This window comes from Anomalospiza imberbis, chromosome 1 (genome assembly GCF_031753505.1).
Source record: "Anomalospiza imberbis isolate Cuckoo-Finch-1a 21T00152 chromosome 1, ASM3175350v1, whole genome shotgun sequence".
Lineage (NCBI taxonomy): Eukaryota > Metazoa > Chordata > Aves > Passeriformes > Viduidae > Anomalospiza > Anomalospiza imberbis.
In genome coordinates, this window is record NC_089681.1 from 89,778,415 (window position 1) to 89,799,230 (window position 20,816).

At 38.5% G+C, this 20,816-nt stretch overlaps 1 long non-coding RNA gene across 3 annotated transcripts; it reads right to left on the reverse strand.

The window, feature by feature from the left end:
• Nucleotides 1-6,070: 6,070 nt before the first annotated feature.
• On the reverse strand, nt 6,071-14,232 carry LOC137469272 (uncharacterized). Of its 3 annotated transcripts, XR_010996436.1 has the most exons (4): nt 14,071-14,232; nt 11,142-11,368; nt 9,647-9,707; nt 6,074-9,147 (listed from the first exon to the last, which is right to left on the reverse strand). It is a non-coding gene; the product is annotated as an uncharacterized lncRNA (long non-coding RNA). The 3 variants fall into 3 exon arrangements; XR_010996450.1 differs by lacking the exon at nt 14,071-14,232 and having other exon boundaries at nt 6,071-9,147; nt 11,004-11,875; XR_010996433.1 differs by lacking the exon at nt 14,071-14,232 and having other exon boundaries at nt 6,072-9,147; nt 11,142-11,875.
• Nucleotides 14,233-20,816: the final 6,584 nt, after the last annotated feature.

The window sequence follows — 20,816 nt, forward strand, 5'->3', positions numbered from 1 at the left end:
GAATGTGTAAATTAAAAGGGAATGTCCATCTACAAAGTAGTTTTCAGTTCCTTCTCTCCCCAGATCATGCAGTTGACATAGAGAAATATTACATAACTGTAATTAAGCATGCAATAACTTCCTCTCTTCTTGAGTTTTAGGAAGATTTTCTTTCTCTCTCTTCCACCCCCAGGGGCATTTCATACTATTTAGAAAGCATTTGTTAAAAGATAGATTAATCTATATATAAGATCCTAAAAATGAGATGGATATCTGAGCTCTCCATTATTCTAGACATAGACCACATGCAGTACTTACACATAGTCAAGTGACTCAATTTCAATGAGACTATCACAGTGAAGAGTAAAGAAATTATTTATACTTTACTCCCCAAAATAATGGGCAATTGTTCCTCTTTTCAAAACTGCCAGTTTTATCAGCATTTATCCTAGTCCTTTATAGAATTCTCTCACTTCAGCAGCTCCAAGGTTAATTCTCACAGAGAAGGAACTGAGACAGGACACTGGGATTTGCTTTCAGAAAAGAGGAAGGTTATATTAACCATACTAGCAACTAGCAATTCCATACTAGCAATTCCTTTAGTCTCAAATTATTAGTTTGCTTAATAGGAAGATCAGAGAGAGAAGGTTTGCAGATATATTTTTATTTTTTTCACAGATCAACCCTACGGTTCAGATCAACACTACAAGTAGTCTGAGGATCATAATAAACCCCACAGCTTTCACCTGAGTGTTCATTTCTACATGGCATTCTGCAAGCAAATAGAAGTTCACTCTTCTTACTCCAAGTCAAGCAGAACTCATTCATTTCTCAGCACGACACACCCTGAGTTCAGTGCCCCACTACTGGATCTGTACAACTGCTAGGGTGTTGCAGTGTGAGCAAAGTGAGCATGCACTTGCCTTCAAAACACAAGAGAAATACACTCTTTTTGTGTCTCCCTGGGCAGAACTACTTGCTTCTCTAATTATCAAAAAAGGATAACTACTGCTTTTCCTCAGAGCAGTTAGACAAGGCAAAAAAAAAATACTGGCAAGTGGCCTGAAGAAATTAATATGCATTTCAAGACTAAGAGTTAGATTTTTTTATTATGCTACACTATTTCCCCTTTTTCTTTCCACAGATAGCATTCTCACTTTATACAACACACTTAAGTCAGTTTTGAGCATAAACATTCTTTCATCTTAAAAAGAAGGGCAATAGGAGACAGGAAAATACAGGTATATAACCTTTACTGAAGAACATGCATTTGCTGTACACTCTTAACAAAAATGAATGATTTCCCGAAATGCCTAACAATAGACACTGGACTGTACAAGACAATTATTATGCTTTAATCATGGAGAGCCCTCTGAATCTGTACATTTGACCTGAAGGCTACAAAGGAATGTACACTTTCATAGAAGTAAAAGGGAAGCAGGGAGCTTGAGATGAAGCTTCAATGTGAAATGGCAGTGTATAGGAGGTGGAAGCAGGGACAGGCTATGAAGAATGAATTTAGAAATGTTTTCTGCGCATGCAAGGACAACACTAGCAAAGCTAAAATTTACTCAAAGCTGACACCTGTAGGGGGTATCAAGGGTGACAAGAACCCTTAGTATAAAAAAACAAACAGGGAAACTGTTGGGATCTTTGTTACATGGGATATGTGACAGCAAGCCCAAACATGGCTGCATTAATCAATGTCTTCTTTGCCTCAGTCCTCTCAAACAAGATTTCCCAGGCTTCACTGTTTAGGAAAAAGTGCTCAAGAGTAATAACTAATAGCAGAAAATGAGGATTACAAGAGGAAAAAGGCATAAATGGAAACAAGAGAGTTCCAGACTGGCTATAAAGAAAAGCTATTTTCCCCATAGGAACAATGGGTAACATGCTGGTCACAAAGGTTTTGCAGTCTTCAGCCTTGGAGTTTTCCAACATTCAGCTTGTTAAATCCCTGAGCAATCTGTACTGATCCTTCAGCTGGCCCTGCTTTGAGCAGAGGCTGGGCTGAGACATCCTGTATTATCATATGATTTTTCTGAACATGACTACCAGGCTAGTCCCTGCAGCATGATGAATCCTGAAGAGCACTGCAACTTCTTTCTTAGAATAGTTTTTAGAAAATGAAAACACTTTAACAGAATTTGCATGAAAAAAAAAGGAAGAAACCAGATCACAGTATTTTATATACCCTTCAGAGCCATGCAAGCAAGTAGTGTCCAAGGCACCTAGCTTGCTAGATGCTAAGGGTAATGTGAAACTAAGAACTCCCAATGAAACAGCAAACAGCTGCTGTATCTACAAGGAAAGGAAAACAAATAATATTCAGCTTTTCATTGCAGTGGTATTCATACTTTTATTTCCACTCACAATAAATTTGGTAATATCAGCAACATTTATTCTAGATTGCAAAAATCTATATAAATCTAGTGTACTGCTTGGACTCTTGGCAGTTGGCCAGAATAGCTCTCTGTGTAAACACATTTCGCTATTTCTATATTAGCCACTCATGGATATACCTCTCTCCTGGCCTATCAAGCCAGATTACCCTTTATTTTATGTTTCTCTGTGTGGGACAAAATCTAGCAGTGGAACAGCATTTACAGGCAATATAACATGTAAATGATATGCACTACAATTAAATAAATGTCCAATCTTCTGAGCAAGGTCCATTTAGGAATGCCCTGCTGACTTTAGAAAAGGACTGTAGTTCCTAAGTTCCCAGTTGAAACAATAAATGAACTGTGTGAGTGGTAAAGTTAGCTGGAGAAACAAACAGAGGAGATTTGCGCAGTGACATAAATTAGGACTTAAAATTATCTTAACAGTTTACATAACATTTGCTGTGCACGAATCCATTGCATGTGGTGTTTAATATTGCATATATGCTTTGGCAGATCCAGTACAACTTTACAGTGAAGCAAGGACACAACAGATGACAACTCTCCACGAAGCAAGAAATGTGATAGCTGTATTCATATACTGCAGATGCAGTGAAATGAAACTAGGTTTATTACTTATTTATTTATCTGCATGTGGAATTGTTTTGCCTGTTTCTCAGATTTTGGGTTGGGGTTTTTTGTTGTTTTGTTTTGTTTTTATACATGGGTCACTATTGCCTAATAAGAACTCAATAGTAAAGTACTGAGTACATCACTTGATGTTTCGGAGTCCAGTGCCTATTGCTTCTTCCAACACAGCTGTAGTAATAAGGAGTAAATTGAGTCAGTGATGCTGTTCAAATCAAAATAGGAAAGAAGATAACCTTGCAAATAAAATGGTGTGCAAAAATGCATATGTGTTTCATCCACATAATTGTAACTCTGAACTGTTACTCTCTGCAGTCCTTATGACAGATTTTAAATATTTGAACTGAGGAACATAAAAATGCCCAATCTCCCTACACAGAAATCTGTGGTTAGAAGACAACATTGCCAGAAAGCATTTCAAAGCCCTCAGAACACCTTGCCATATGTTAGCCAAGAGGACTCAATGAAGAACTTCAGTAAGCCAAGGACTTGCAAAGGGTGCCCTTTGATGAGATATAGTTCTTGTTCTGTGCAATCATCAAAAACCATTTAAAATGCCAAGATCCATAGTTCTGCTTTCTGCTACATATATTGTCATCAGCAAAATCCACACAAAAAATTAGAAAACAAACCCCCAAAGCAAACAGCTACCTCCAGAGGACCTGGGTCAAGGTCCTTGTTGTCATCAAGTTGTGACTTTGTCCTGACTGCAGAGTATCGGGGGAAAAAAGCTCTATATGCAATCTATCCCTCCAGTATGTAGATGAAGATGTGACTTCTGGAAGCCCCAGAAGGTGCAGATATGGCATACAGGGTTGTACCAGCCCCTTTGAGCTTTGCTTGCCATCAGTGATAACAGGGCTGTTTAAACACACTCTGCTGAAGAAATAAGCATAATTTTCTATTCAAGTGCTTCAAGAGCAAGCAGCCAGTCATCTTAGTGCTGAAGGAAGGGGTCTAGGGCTTAATTTCAATGAAGCTTGTCTGTACAACAGCAGTTATGTCAGAGGAACAGTATCTAGTTTACACAACAAAATATCCTTGAACTATTAAGCTGCAGGCGAAGACTGCAAATCAAAATTAATTACAAGCGTGTCTTGCCTGCATAGAGACAGAAATGCTGCAGCCCAGTAAAGAAATAAGAAAAGTCAACTAGGGCACTCATGAGCATTTAACAAGAAATTTTTTTTTTAAATGTGTGGAGGACACCACTGTGAGGGTCAGCATTTAGCAGCTTTCCCCTAATTTGGGGTACTTTTGGTATTGAGACCAAAAGAAATGATTCACTTCTGTCTTTTTTTGGATATAAAACTACAGGGCACTCTCATAGGTGAGAATGACAACTACCTTTTTTGCTTTAACCATCTTAACCCCATTGTGAACACTGTTTGCCCTGCTCTGACCCCCTGCTTTTTATTCAACCATGACTACATTTTGGGATAGGATTATCAAAAAACTGGGATAAATTTCACTGTGATTTTCCTTGGCACAGCATTTGAAGTGAAACCATTTGCTATTACAGACCCTGATAATGGCACCCCTAGGTACAATACCCTATTCCAGAAGATCTGTGTTAAACATTATGAATTCCCAAACAGTTACCTCCTCAGGAACAAAATCATTAAGCTGGGTAGCCTGACTTAATTAGACTTAAATGTCATCAGTGATTCACTCTGTTTTAATAAACTCATCTGATTTCATGTCAGTTCTGTAATTTACACCATAAAAACCCAGTCATGTTGTTCCAGTGTCTCAGGAGCACAGTTAGAAACTAGCTTAAAATCTTTCAGGGCCGCATTCTTACAAGTTTGATGATACTGTAACAGATGCAGACAGTGTCAGTGAAGGTAAAGCCTTTTCGAGGAAAAGCATCACAGAGAGCTTTGTGGCTACTAGAAAATTTGGAGGAACACCAAAAAAAAGATACAAGTGCTTTGGAGGAGGAGCTCTTTTGAGAAATGTGTTTTGCCATAAAGTTCTGAAAGTGAGCAGAGAAGAAGAAGGCATAAGAAAATAGGTGTTCATGTGAAACCCATTTCAAAATGGTAAGTTTTAAAATTTTCCTGGCAGCTTAGCAGGTCCTCCATCTTCCCTAATTCTTTTGGAAAGAAGTGTCAGAGGTGTGGGTCAAGAGCCAAAGAACAGCCTTTCTTTATATATATACATATATACTCTATTTGTCATGACCTTTCACTATACTTGCACATTAAAGCTGCCTCAGAAAATCTGTGTAAAAGTATTACATGCATTTGGTCCTCTGGCAATTTAAAAATCAATATATACCTTACCAATATGCTACATTTTCACATGAGGGAGGGCAGGAAAGGAGCTGTGGCAAGGATCTCACCTCTGTGCACTGAACCCAGCAGTGCACACAAACCATCCTAAAGGGAATTTGAACACTCTGCAGTGGATCTGCATGTGGTAACCTCCAATGCACTATTGCTAGGAGTGTGCTCTCGAGCTCTCAAAAGAAAGTCAATACATTCCTCTTTGATGCTGGACAGAGGTCAAAACATATATAAACAACTATAGGTTACCTAAGTTTCATAAGGTTGGCACTTACCACTGTGGTGGATCCAGTCCAGGAACAGCATTGCCGGGTGGGAAGCCTGCCCCAATCTACTTCAAAGCACAGTTGGGAGTAAACAGGCATGCTAATGAAGAAATTACACATGCTACTCATTCACCAGCTCCCAGAGGAACATTAACAGCAGAAGTTGATTACACATGCAGAAGCAAGAAGGTCCTATACCTGATCAAAGACATTTGTGGGTACAGCATTCCTTTCTGTGCTAGAAACAAGCAGGACAGGCAATATACAGACAAAATTATTCATAATGCACCTCCTGGTCAGATTAACAGGGGTAAGGGCTCACCCCAGTTGGTGATATTTCTAATTAGAGACTGAAAGACAGCACTTGACATAATTTGTGATTAAAGAAGAAAAAAAACCCAATCAGCTGAACATACAAAGACACTACGTAGGTTTATTTTGTTTGTATGGGTTTTCTTCCTCTACAAATACTGAACAGATTTATGTGCATGAGACTTATGCACATAGTTGGATATTGCTGAAAGTGTGTTTGCTTTCCATTTTGTTTGAACAGCTCCACTGCAATCAGGTTTGTTTATTTACCTGGTATTTGACAAACTGTCTCTGACACCCAGCTATCAGGGGTTCATGACCATGTTTCTCACTGGAAACTCCATCCTCCTAATTGTTGCTATAAGCAGGACAACACAAGAGGTGGTTTTGCCTCCAGGCTATGTCAGCTGGGTCTAGTATCAGCCATGTTTTATTACAACCTGTAAGACTGAGATCTCTTTGATTGTCCTTCGCAAGCCTACAGTTTTCCTTTTCTTTTTTCTTGTTTTTTTTCACTTTCACATACACTCACACACAGAAGGTATATTTAAAGGAATATATTGATCTTAATGACCTCTCAAAATTTATCCTGGGGCTAATCAGAGGCTTGCTGTGTTGTGCTGGCTAAATCTATCATGGTATTTAATAATTCACAACATGCCTTAAAGGCTCCAGACTAGGTGATTTACCCCATATTAATGTGATGCTTTTGCATTTTAATAGGCTTATGTTAATGTTTTACAAAATGATAAAGCATTCTTCTGAACTCTCCAGCGACAAGGGATGATGGTATGAACCACATGATTCTAGCAAAGGACAGCCAATAACATCAGATTTATGAGTGTTGCTACAGCATCTGTCATAAGCTTGAGCCAGACCAAACCATTTTTTTGAGACTTACCCCTATTCTGACTGCACAAGTGGCTTTTCCCAACCTGTCTGACACTTTAATGGAAGTAGTCAGGCACAGGAGAAAAGGTAAGGCATTCTGAAAGCAGAACTAACCTTTCTAAAACTGTTTCAGCACAGAGGTTTTTATATCCCTCTGAGAAAAGACCTAGAGGAGAACAAGAAGGATCTCATTGCTCTAAGGTTGGAATTTCAGAGAGCAGTGCTCACTAGTGGGGTCATATTTTTCCATTTGAAAGGGAAACAGCCTGTCAGCAGAGCTCAATGTGTTAGGCACATGTTGGGTGCTGAGAATTGTAAAATGCAGGTCAGGTGACGAGAACACTCACACCACTTCCCTCCAGCTGTATGGCACCTTTATATCTCAGCTGCTCAACAGATCACAGGAGTGCTTTCCCCAGCCTCTCGAGAGAAAAAACAAATTACATTTATCTCTTAAAACCTGCTTGTGTGCTTAGGAGAGGAGGGAGCTGAGGGTGGGGGGGAAACCAGAATGTCTCTTCAATAGCTGCTTGTAGTGGCATCCTTGTACCAACATAGGATGGAAATGAAAGGGAAAAATACTACAGCCCTGGGCCTTCTGGTAGATGGCAAGGTGGGAAATGAACTCCAGTTTTGCAAAATGCAGTCTAATATATATGAGAGGGTGGGGGAGGTGAGCAGCTTCCTCTGCTGACACCAGTCAACTCAAGCCTTTGAGAATGGGACTTGCTGGCAAGTTCCATGGAAGATGGTGGCTTCCCATCTTCATGCAAGGAAAGGCTAGAGTAGAGGGGGAAAACGGAAAAAAAAGAGAAATGGGAATAGGGAGTGAACCACAGTACAGAAACTTAACATAAAACAAAGTGTGCAACAACATCTGGAGTGGTGTACTATATCCTACCACTGACAGGCAAAACAATTGCATTTATTGATTTAAAAACCAGGTTTTTGTTGCAAAAGGCAAAAAAAAATTCTTACATGAGTTCAAGTTTCGTAATTCCCCTGACAGAAAAAAAAGGGCAACACTTAACAGAGAAAGCCATCTAGAAATGCTAAGATATTGAGTGCCCAGGTGCTCACCTATCAAACAGAAAATTCATTTCTGGCATGTGGCTTGCACCTAAGACCCAAGCCTTTGCCTCACATACTCCAACCCAGTTCCACAAATGCCATGATGTAGAAGTCATCCCTACCACAATGAATATGCAATGCACTGTGGAACATCTGCTGTTGGTTTTTAAATGGACTGCCAGCAACTATGAAATACACCTGGGAAGTACGAAATCCAGGTTTTCGTGCAGTGTTAATTTAGATGACCATGTTAGCCTCTGGCTTACTGGCTGCTATGAGGTGGGGCTGCTTGTTTCTAGAAAATTCAGTCTGCTCCTGAGAGGTTTTCATGGCAGCTGTATAGTTTTGTTAAGATTGTCAATGTTAACAACCACCACAAAAGTATTCACTAGTTCTTCTGGACACTTCTAAAAACTATTAGAACTATTTTTCACACCACATGCAATTGAACTGCGGAGACTGTGGCTACAGTTCAGAAAATGACACAAGAAGTGACTGAACATTTAAAAGGATAACAAAACCATTTGGAATTTAAATTATTGCTATCAATACAGAAGCTGGAAGAAACACTAAACTGCATGCTTTAGATTTTAAGCCAATCTTAGCTACTAGGTATTAGTAGCAGATTATCCTATCACTGCTCAATTTAGGATCTCAGGAATCTGTATTGGAGCATCTGCTGCAGTCAGTCAGGGAACTGAAGTCATGTTGGTATTTATGTTCTTCTCTACCCACAGCATGTGCAAAACTTAAAAACAAGCTGTGAGAATTAAACCATGCAAGTGGCTGATGAGAACATTGTTACATACACACCTCAGATTAAATACCTACATTTGAAAATGTTGGCCATAACATACCTCTACCACTGTAATGAAGAACCCATAAAACCATTCAGGTAAAATGACATCCTGAATCACAGAAAAGAACCAAAAGCAATCTCAGTAGAGAGCCTATTCCACCTCCCAGGCCCTGAGTGTGGAGTAGATCAGAAAGAGCAGCTGATGTGCCTTCCCAGGCAGGCTCCTTGAACACTGTACTAGAGCATTTTCCTTTTTTTGCAACTCTTGCCTCATGTTCAGCTTGTGATCTGCTACATCTGCCAGGTCCTTTTTTGAAGAGCTGTTACTAATGTTGAAATCTATCCTGTGCTTGTGTAGCTGATTCTTCTTGTGTAAGAACAGAACCTTTACTCATCCTTACTCAAACACATCCCACACTTTCATGTCACTCAGTGTTTTGTCACGACTTCTCCAAATTCTCATCTACCCTCTTAGGTCTCTGTGGTCTCTCTTAGCACTGTTTTATCTGCAAATGGAATAAAAGCAGTTTCTATCCTAGTGTAAAGGCCTGTGACAAAATCATCTGCATCAATATTGACACCTTATAAGTGCAAAGACAAACTAAAAATCTTCAAAGTTGAGTCACCGCTTTCTTAGCAATTGCAGTCAAACTAGCTTAAACTTGAAATCTAGAAACAGTTTTTTTCATTATTTTGCTCGTTAAGCACTTGTTTGTTGCAGTTAAAAATCAAGCATTTACTTCATTCTAAAATCAAACTGAGTTAATGTCAGGAGCAAATGACATGTATTTCTCTTTGAGCACTAGTCAATTTAAACATCAGTCATACAAAAACAGATTTACAGCAGAAATTAGTTTCTTTCTCAGAATAAATGAAGCAGAAAGCCTGTTATTTCCTCACTCAATCTTCTGCATACAGCATATGTATTGTAAATATAACCCACGACTTTCAGGTCTTCAGAATTGAAATGCATCCATATTTTGCAAAAGTATCCTTGAAACTTACTTTCAAGACACAGATTGTTCTGGCACAGGAATCATTTGGGAGTGGGTTAGATAATAAAAGCCTGCAATGGGGAAGAAATTTTAGTCCATAGTTCGATGACTTTTTTATCTTTTCTAATACCAAACTTTAAAGAAGTAGCTCTTCTCCTCATGGTAAATACACTTGACTTTGGAAACAAATTATTTTATTTCTCTACACTTATACAGCACATTACAAATCCTCTCTACCAAGCTGGATAGAAGGAATGTTATATGTTTTAGATAGTTTCATGAAGTAGTAGAACAGCAACCATCATTCTGTAAGAAAAGTCAGAAAAATGGGAATTTAGGAATACAAGCAAGAAACCTTCTTACTGGATCTTGTATTCCTCGCTCTTAAGAACGTGAGTAAGAATTTCTCTCTGTTCTGTCTTTGCAAGTTCTCTTCAAGTAAGACTATATTTGGTGTCTCTGTATTCTTGCAGGACTTGTAGAATATTTTTTTTCAGCATTACAAGACTTAAATGAGAGATGCTGTATAAGTGGAAAGCATGATGACAATAATTTTTGTTTTAATATCTCAACAACGATGACTTAATACTATTCTTCACTCAGTTTCTTAGCTGAAGCACTTGGTAACCCTGTTCAATCATCTATATAATAAAATTCCTTATTTATAAAAATAAAACTTATCCAGATTAAAATTTCTCCCTTGAAACAAAAATAATTTTCACTGTGAGTCTTGAACACTGTAGAAACATAACCAAGCAGATGTCAAGAAATGGTGAGAAGCATCTGAAGAAGCTACTAAAGTTATGAGTGGGTTTGTGTAGTTTTAAATTTTGCATCTTTTCCATTCTGAGTGGCAACAGAGTGGCGACTTATTCTTGTTGCATGAATTATGTTGTAACCAATCTATTTTTCACAGGGTCTTCCAAAGTAAAGCATCACTTAATTTAACACTTTATGTAAAATAAAGCCTAAAATAGGATGACCAACTACTGCAATTATACTGCTCTATCATTAGCAATAGTGCTTGAGAACCTGAAGAGACCATGTTCCATAGCATTCCAGAGCAGAAGGCTTTTTAGCTGTAATACCCTTGGATAGCTGTGCTGGTCAGGTCTGTACACTCTGTCTTGCACAGAGGAGCTTAAGTTATGTCTGGTGTTTTTTAAGTCCTACCACAAAGCAACACATCAAAGGTAGTGGTTTTCAACACTCTGAGTTGTCACTTCAGGGCAGAGACTATTTTTGTGTTTATAGGACACGTAATAAAACAGGGTCATAATTGGATTAAAAGGTCAAAGAATTTTCAAAATTGAAATAATAAAAAATAACTGCTATAGTAATGTGTTTCACAGAACCAGCCTACAGACCCTAAAGAACCTGGCTAGAATGGCTGAGCCAATAGAGAGCAGGTGATAATTGATTTCTTATGTATGCCAAGTTCACACTAGGACTTAGAGCAAATCTTCTTGCTGCAGCTTTAGCTCAGTATTCCTTTACTTAATCACCATGGACAGAGAACAGATCATCCTTTTTCTTTCTGAAGCAGCCTTTTATGCTCCTGAAGTTAATTCAAGTGTGTTCAGTATTCTGTTGCTTGCTCTCAGAAATACCAATTCACTTGGTCTTTCTTTGAAGGTCATGTGTTGTAGACTTGTGCTTATTCTCATTGCTATCCCCCAACAGACTTTTAAGTGTTCATTTTACCCTTGAAGTGCAATGCTCTCTTCTTGACCTAGCAGGAATATTGCAGCAACACTGTTAGGTATAGAAGGTTTCCAGAAAGCTGATAAAATACATTCTGTTAAAAGTTGAGCAGCAAAAGAAAAGCTAGAGAAGTGATAGTCCTTAGCAATACCTAGGGTACTGTTTACTAATGTTAACACAGTAATAGGGATAAAGAACCATAAAATTTTTAAGGCTGGAAAATCTCTCTAAGATCATTGAGTTCAATCATTAACCCAGCACTGCCAAGTCCACCACTGGACTTGTCCAGTGTCCCCAAGTGCCAAATCTACATGTCCTTTTTATACCTCCAGGGATGGTGACTCCATCATTTCCCTGGGCATCTTGTTCCTATGCTTGACCACCCTTCCCATGATGAAATTTTTTCCTGATATCTAATCTAAACATACTTTTGCACAACTTGAGGCCATTTCCTCTCTGTCACTTGTTACCTGGGAGAAGAGACCCCCAGCTCACTACACCCTCCTTTCAAGTGATTGTAGAGAATGATAAGGCCCCCCCTTGAGCCTCCTTTTCTCCAGGATAAACACCCCCAGCTCCCTCAGCTGCTCCTCATCAGACTTGTGCTCCAGACCCTTCCCCAGCACTGTTCCCCTTCTCTGAACAGGCTCCAGCCCCTCAATGTCTTTCTTGTGGTGAGGGGCCCAGAACTGAACACAGCATTTGAGGTGTGGCCTCATCAGTGCTGAGTACAGAGGGACAATCACTGCCCTGGTCCTGCTGGCCACACTATTGCTGGTACAGGCCAGGATGACAATGGCCTTCTTGGACACATGGGCACATGCTGGATCTTCTTCAGCCGTCTGTCGACCTGCACCCCCAGATCATTTTCTGCCAAAGATCAGCATGCTTGTGTGAGAACTGCCAGGTAAACACTCTATCTGCTCTGAATAATTTCAAGCCTCCTGGGGGCAGTAAAGATAAGAAACCAACACTCCTACCCTAAAAGCAGACTCCAGCCAATTCTGTTTAATAGGTAGATCTCATCTCTCCGGTGCTGCATCAGTACTCGGTAAAATGAAATGAGTCATGCTGTCACCTCTGCCTACTTCTAATGCTGTCACCAAATTGCAACAGCTTAGGTAGCTCAGAAAAGTCTCTTTCTGCTTTTTTTCCTAAATTTAACCATCTTGGAATCACTCTGCTATGGGAAAAGAGCACAAACTGAAGGCTTTCCAGCAATATTTCAGTGAAAAACAGAGGGAATTATGGTTCTTTCCAAAAGAAGAAAATGTGATACAAGTTTAATGAGATGAGTCCGGAGATTAAATAAAAAACTGTTTCAGAGAGACTACAAGTCAGTTTATAAATAATATACCTACTGGACAAATTAATACAGCAAAAGATGCCTGAGGAGAGGAAAAGAACAGAAGATCAGAAGATTGAGATTGGTTTGCAGATATTTGAAAAAAAACAGTGTCATAGTGAAAAGTCAGTGAGACAGTCTGCTTTAAAATATGTAATCAGTGCATTTTTTTTTTTTGTTGATGATAGTGAGGTAAGTGGACAGCCAAGCTCACATTGGCACAGGTGACTGTGAAGTGATTAATACTTACGATACCTGAGGCAGAGAAGGAGAAGGGCAAGATGTAATTAAGAAGATAAAGAACATGAATAGTAATACTTTTCACAGCTGGTGAGAAAGCACGCATTGTTGACATGGTGTGATAGCTACAGATGGTAACTGGAGTAGGAATTGTGTGAGAGGTAGTGGCAAAATACAAGCATTTGTAGGACTCTTGTGAAGAAGACCTGAATTTCAAAGGTGCTTTCAAGCCAGGGGTATTCAACTCTATAAGTCAATTGGAGAAGGTGGGAGATGAAATTTTGTTATTTAATTACAAATATGTTAATGATAGCAAAAGAGAATTCACTAGCTATTTAATCAGATTGCCACAGCTCTACTATAAAGGTTTACTTTGAGATTATGTTAGGTAGTTCTCTTGTCTTTAAAATTAATTAGCAGTAAATTTCAATTTGTCTCATACTTCATGATTTTGGTAGATGTTTAAGCACAACTAAATAAATTGGAATAATGAGCACAATAATTAGGAACTTGAATTGTCTGAGAAATTATATTCTAATCTGCATAGAACACAATCCAAACAGAGGGAAACAATTCATGTGTAACACCTATCAATGCATGCAATAACACAATGTATATATCACTGTGAAATAACATTTGGGGTTCTATGCCTCTATGATCCCACTTCAGTTTTGTTTGCCTTGGAGTTAACAAATTATGAAATAAGAAACTCAGTAACAAAGCTTGCATAAATGCCTGCTCAGGCTTTTATTCTAGAAGAAAAGGCTGTGATCTTTTTTGCCATTTAGATCTAGGTATGATCTAATAGGGTGTTTTGGATGTTGCCTTTTCAGTGAAGGGGTTACAGGCCTCAGAGGAGCAAAAATATCCATGAGAAATCATTTAACTTGAATCTGTGTTTTCCTGAAAAATTAATAGTTTGGTGTTTTAATGGACTACCAGCTTCTTCCCACAGGATCATTCTTAATACCAGCCTCTCTGCCTTGACAATACAGCAAATCAAGCTCCCATTTGCTCCCTGCTACACAGCAGCTCAGGGGCAAGAACCAAATTCTTCTTGGGCATTCAAAGGTGCTCCATTCCCACAGCACTTCTAAACTCTTATGAGAAATTAAGGTCCTATGTTCGTTCCAATAACACCTTACCTACACCACGTGCTCTAGTGTGGAGACAGGAACGAACCCATTAGGCTCTGACCCTCTTCTCAAGAAATCAAAGTGTTACCATTCAGCCTTATTCCTTTTACAACTCAGAATAAAATAAGTAACACTACAACAAAACCAAGCAAAGTTGTTGGAGTAAGAAAATTGCATGTGATTTTTTTGTTCCCAAGAGCTGCTATATTATGTGACTTGGGAAAGAAGAGGGGATTTTCAGGAAAAAAAAGCTAAGTAAATATAAGCATAAATCAAATAGCAAGCAAATGTCAGTATTTGTTGGCTTATTTCAAGACAGGAATTTAAATTGATGACTTCCTGGGTTGCAGATTAAGAGGTTACAGAGGATGCAGATAGTCTTTCATGCAGAGCATGTTAGAGGCTGGGAATTCACTCTCCATTATTTGACGTACCAGTGTTAATCCTCATGTTAGCTCTTGGGAACTATCCAACCCAAGGTAAACAACCTGTCTGTCTCTTAATGAGCATCTGGACAACAATTTACAGCAATCTCAGGTTTATATAGAAGGGATGCTGCCTAAAGTAGGTGTGCTATTTTCTGGATGGGACACTGGAGCAGATTTAAACAAGTATTACTGAGTTAAACTAAACAAATGTTTTCACCAAATTATAAAACTATTTAAGCAAGTTGAACGCAATCAGATAACTTTTCTAATTGATCATACACTAGAAATTATTTTCATGCTTAGCCAAATCTGCATTTATACTTTCCAGGTATAACTCTCAGCAGTAAATAATTACTATATTCCTACACATAAATGACCATTTAAATTTTTCATGCTTCAAATTTCTAAAAATATTTTTACAACATTCTAGTGACATTTTTTCTTAACAGATACTTATTTCTTACAAGAAACATGTCTTATGTGAATGTTAATTATCCTATAAATTCTGTAAACTAGTATGAACATCTAAAAATATTTAGTCGCCACTTCTTCAAAACTGGCTTTAAACTTACACTGATCATAAGCACCTTCAATATTGGATTTGGGTACATGGGTTAGAAAGGAAAGACCTTTGTTTTCTCCCTTTCCTCATGGATGTATAGATCCTTTTCCTGATGCTGCCTAGTTGGATTTTAGTTGTCTCAACTCATTTTATCTGGATGCTAGTGTCCCCAGGAACTAACATGCTCATAAACTCTCTGTTATTGTATCACTAGTTTTTAAAGTAGGACTTGAAATAATTTAGAATTTAAAAACTGGAGGTACAGAGTAACCACTATTTAGCTGAAACTGGAACGGATTTTCACCAGGCAGAATTCATATCAGTATCCCCACTCACTTCAGGAAAATGAAATTCAGCAAGAACATAGTAAGATCTAAGAGAAATCTGTATTTACACTCAAAACCACTGAAATTGCATTCTTGCTGCCTTTATAGTAGAAATCAAGTAAACACAGAGAGAAACTGAAGATAAAAATACTCCTATGAATGCAAAAGTTGGTGACTATGATTCATAATTAGTAATCACTTCTTTAACATGTGCCTGTAATTTGTTTAAGGATTAAGGTTAACCATAGTTTCTAGCATTTCTTGTTTCCTGTTCTTTCATGAGATTAAGAACTGCAAAACATTTGTCTCATTTTAATAGGCCAAAAAAGAAAACCATGAAGATTCCTCACCAAATATTTTTTTCCAGACTATAAGACAAGTAAGGTAAAAAAACCATGAGGAAAATTAAACAACAGGAGGGGGAGTATGAGGCACTGTTTAATGCCTTTGGCATTATTTCTTTTAGCATTGAATGCTAAGCAATGCTTCAAACTGAGATTACAGTTGAGCAGACAGAAAAGGAAAATATCATTTTGTCTGTGAAGTTCTCAGAAGGATGAACCTGTCAAGAGATAGAGAAATAGGTCACATGAAAGTTAATGAAAAGTAATAAATTGAATACATTGTGCCACAATACTTCATCTCAATTAAAAGTTCACTTGCTGAATGCCATTTAAATTGACAGATACCCAGCTCTTATCAACCTGCCTATTTATCGTCTTTGCATTTATAAAGGCTGTTGTTTATTCCACTGGGTAGCCTCTGGAATCCTCCTGTTGCATTTCTTAGTCAAGAATAATAGAAGTGTAAAGAAGTGAAATGCCAAGATTCATAGGAAAATGTTTCATGGGAAAATGTTTCCTTATTACAGATGTACAGATGTTCGCTTCAGAATAAACTGACATTAGAGGAAGGCTGGATTTTAACTTCTAGCAGCATCTGGCATTACACTGACATGAACTAATGATTGCTCTTTGACCACAGCAATGCCATCACTTCAGGAGGCAGCTCCAACATCCCTTTTTAAGAATGAAAGACCAAAAAAAAGTGGCTTGGAAGGCAAGATAGGGAACACATCATACCTGCATGACATTCCACACTGCTGCACCACAGCTTCCCACACAGAGGCATGATGAGAAAAATGAGCTTGCTGAAATGGCTATGATGTGCTTACTGCTGGGTTGCAGCTTCAATATTGCATTACCCTGTTGCAAAAGGTGGGTTATAGTCTATGGAGATGACTTGAGCCACTTGTAGATGAGACAAAGTTTTGTAGCTTTTTTATGGGAAGGATACCTTAAGTCTGAAGGCAAAACACAGAAGAATACCATAGGTACTACTAAAATTGGGAACACAACTGCAGCACACTGAAGAGAATAGGCGAGGCATTAGAAGTTGCATGTGGACTCTCATTCTCTCCAGGTCAGGTGTCTTAGAGCTCTATGTTTAAGTACTTCATCCCTCTTCTTAGGTTAAGTACTTCACAAAACTCACTTGTGTCATAATGAGAGACAGTGTCTCCCTAACTGATTGCCCATAAGTCCTTGACCTTGCTCAGGAAATGAGAGCTCTGGTGTGTAGCTCTCCTTCAGTGCCAGGATCTCAACCATATTTCCTTCAACTCCACAGTAAACGTCCGCATTGTGTAAGAGTTGTGGAGCACCTTCCACTTCCCATGTTAAACCTGTGCCACTGAGCTGCCTAAACTGCCGGCTACCAAAAGGGAGTCTAACATTTCAGGAAGGGTCCCCCACTACAAGGTGGGAAGGAAGAATATGGATCTCTGTTTTGTGATACAAGGATGGATGCCAGAGTGCCACAAGCACACCAAATACAACAGAAACACACTGTGTGTTTGGGAGTTTTTTCCTCCCAGCCTCACCTGGGGGTAGACAATGCACTTCAGTGGGTAAGAACAAAACATAACTCAAGAGATTCATCAGTGAAAGAAAAGCAAGCTCACACTTCCATGGCTCCAGTTTACAGCAGATCCAAGATAGGTGCTGCTCTGACAGTCAGGCTGGCAAGTATCATGCAAATCCAGGAATACCTCTTACAACTTGTACAATTGCACAAGTATGCAGACATATTTTCAGAGAGATTATATATTAAAAGGAGAAGGACTATTCATCGTTAGCTCACATAAATGTACACTGCTGTCATGCAAATTAAAATATCTGTGTTTGGGATTTAAAAAAAAATATACCTGTGTCTGAAGGTCTAAACCTGAATTAGCTGCTTACAATTAACTGTCCCAATGTCTTTATAGTTTAAGGACTTGAACAATAAGGATTTTGTACCGAATTCTTGCTGATTCTTACTGGTTCAGCATAGTTGAGAAACTGAGCACTTTGGGTAGTTGTCTCCTGTCCTTACCCAAAGCCTCAGGCTGTTAAAAGCGTGAAAAAGAATGCATCAAGAGTTATTTTTAAAATGCTTCTAAGTGTAATTTGTGCTCAGTTAATATTTAAGTACTGCCTACAATGCACATAATAAAATGGGAGCATGCTTTAGAAAGGCCTGATTGAATGTGCATGTCATCTGGTGCTCTGCTAGCCTAATGCAATTTGATTTTGACATAATGTAATGGAGCACAGTGATGAAAAACAGCAACCCTAATAAAGCTCCTCTTTTCACAGCTTATATATGTTTGGCCACTGAAGTTGTGTGCTTCACTATCTCTTTCCTTCAGAGCGTGTAATCTTAAAATAATTAGCCAAGATGACTTTTCTTTGTGTCTTAATTAAATGGAATCTAAGTAGCAAACTATTGCTTTAACATTGCAAAACCATAGGGGCATATTTTCAACTCACATATACTGGCAGCACAGAAGTTGGCTGAACAATGGGAAAACCTACAGCAGCAACAACTTTACTGAAGGGAAAGCATTGGACCAACAGGGCCTGACTGCTCTGTAGGTGCTCAGAAGAGAGTTAGCTGTGTTCCATGCTGTTTCAGTTGCCTGCTCTTTAGCATCCAGGCAGATCAGACTGTGCTGTGACTTGTATAAGGTCAGTTAATGTTCAAAAGAGAATTGTATCAGGTTATCAAATTAATTTCTGCTTGATTCTGGTTTTGAACACAGGTTTCTAGGGTGAAAGGCTAATGCATTAATTCAACACATCAAGTATATCTCATTATGCAGAAGTTAACGTTAATACACTCAATTTCCTACATTTTTAAGGATCTGATGCTTTCGGGGACTTTTTTTCTTCTCATGCTAATTGTATGATCTGCATCTTTTATCTAAAATGTAGTTTGTGTCAAAAAATTCCTTTCAACAAAACAACCATCAGGCACTCATGAAATTTCAAATAATCTAGGAAGCCAGGGAAGTAAGTTGTGGCAGAATAGAAGAGGATGCGATTCTCAGTCCCAGTGGGCAGCAAAGCTGTAAATATCCTGAAAAAGCACTCCTGGTATAAAAGTGTTAAGCCACCAGTGAACAGTCTGTGACACTTGAGCATCAAAGACTTCAAAGGATGTGACCAAGACCATGTCTGAATTACACTGTGCTGAACCAACTGAAGTGGTTGGCAGCAATAACTTCACATCATGTATAGAGATGTAGGATGAAGTTAAGGGAACCTTGATGAAGTCTGTTGCTGACATTTAAATAAATTAATGATGTACTCTGTATACAAACAAGAGAAACTGATGTTTCAGCAGTGATGGGCCTGATTAGTTTTTAATTATGATGAAGCCAGCACTTTAATGGTTTGTGTTAAGCTTTTTAAACCAAAATTTCAGTAAGCCTGTTCATGTGGAAGCATAATGCTTTTACTGGCATATTCAGCTATATGAAGGTATGTAGATACTGGTTAAATTTAAATTGTTTATCAAAAACATGCTCCTGGACTGTCCCACCAGCAGGCTTCATTCAAGCAGCAAATGTGACCCTTCACACCTACACACCTGTTTCCTTCACAGATAAACCACAAATCTGAAGGAGGACAGGAAAGGAGTCTCTCATGGACATCACAAAATGTCTAGCAGCTTAATACAAATGAGCTGAGAACTGCCTCTGGCTCAGTTAATCTAGACACAGCCAATGCCATTTTCCTGTCTGCTGCACTTGCAATGAAGGGTAGTTTCTGTCCTTCTGTGATGGTAGCTGTGAGGCAACTGCTATTTTATGAGAGCAATTGAGGAAATGTAATAAGAGAGCAATTTTAACAGGGATACATCACTGTTATTTTTTTTTAATTTATCACTTTTATATATCTTGATATTGACAGTCTGAAAAAGAATGGATACTTTTAGTGTTTAGAAAAACCCATCTATTTCCATACAGCAAAGGGAAAACAGGAATGTTAACCCTGTCTGGTATATTCAAGAAACTCCTTGAAATTCATATTATTTTACAATGCTGTGGTGTTAGGAAAGCATTAGTCTTGACCAAGACTGCAGAGAATTAATTCGCATGTCATTTCTAAGTGACTATTAAAATGCAGATAATTTGTCTGAGTTGGTGAAGTAATCTCAAGAGCTCAAAGGGAAGATGTTAAGCCAAATAATGGGACATGTATTAAGTTGCTCAAAAGGCAACAAAAAGATAATGTTAATTTATTTACTTCCCTTGCCTCTCAAGTGTTGCTTTTAACCCCTTAAAGCTGGTACAGACAGAAGTAAATTAGATGGTCTATTATTAATCAGAGAATCATGGAATCATAGAATGGCTTGGATTGGAAGGGACCTTAAAGACCATCTAGTTCCAACCACCCTGCCATGGACAGGAACCCTTCCACCAGACTGAATTGCTCAGAGTCCCATCCAGCCTGGCCTTAAACTGGAGTATCCATAACTTCTCTGTGCAACATGTTGTGGTGCCTCACCACCCTCACGGTGATCTCTTTTCAGTCTCTCCTCTTTTAGTTTAAAACCATTTCCCCTTGTCCTAATGCTACCTGCCTGTGTAAAAAGTCACTCTCCGCATTTTGTATAAGGCAATGTGGTTTCTCCAGAGCCTTCTCTTCTCTGGGCTAAACAACCTCAGCTCTTTTAGCCAGACAGAAAATATTAATTTACCATTTCTGCTCATTTGTAATAAACTGCTCTATTAAGGGGATAACGTGGAATTTTAGTGTTACATTTCTCTATTACAGCAAATAAAGGTCCTGCAATAGGAAAATTGCCAATTACCCTCCTGTCTGGAGGTAGATCAGAAATAATTTTGCTCTCTTACTCGATAGCAAAAGTCACAAAATTGTTCCAATATCCCAAGAAATACATCTAAAAACCCGCATTAAGACATTGTTATAGGATAGAGGCATGTTACACTGTGATCCACTTTAAATTAAAAAGGTATTCATGTTTTGAACATAAAGATTTTTGCAGCATAACATTAATGAATGCTGATATAAATTGTGTCATTCTTGGAGGCCACTCCCATAGGGGATTTTGGTTAGAACCTCACACAAGACATATTTTGCATTTTGT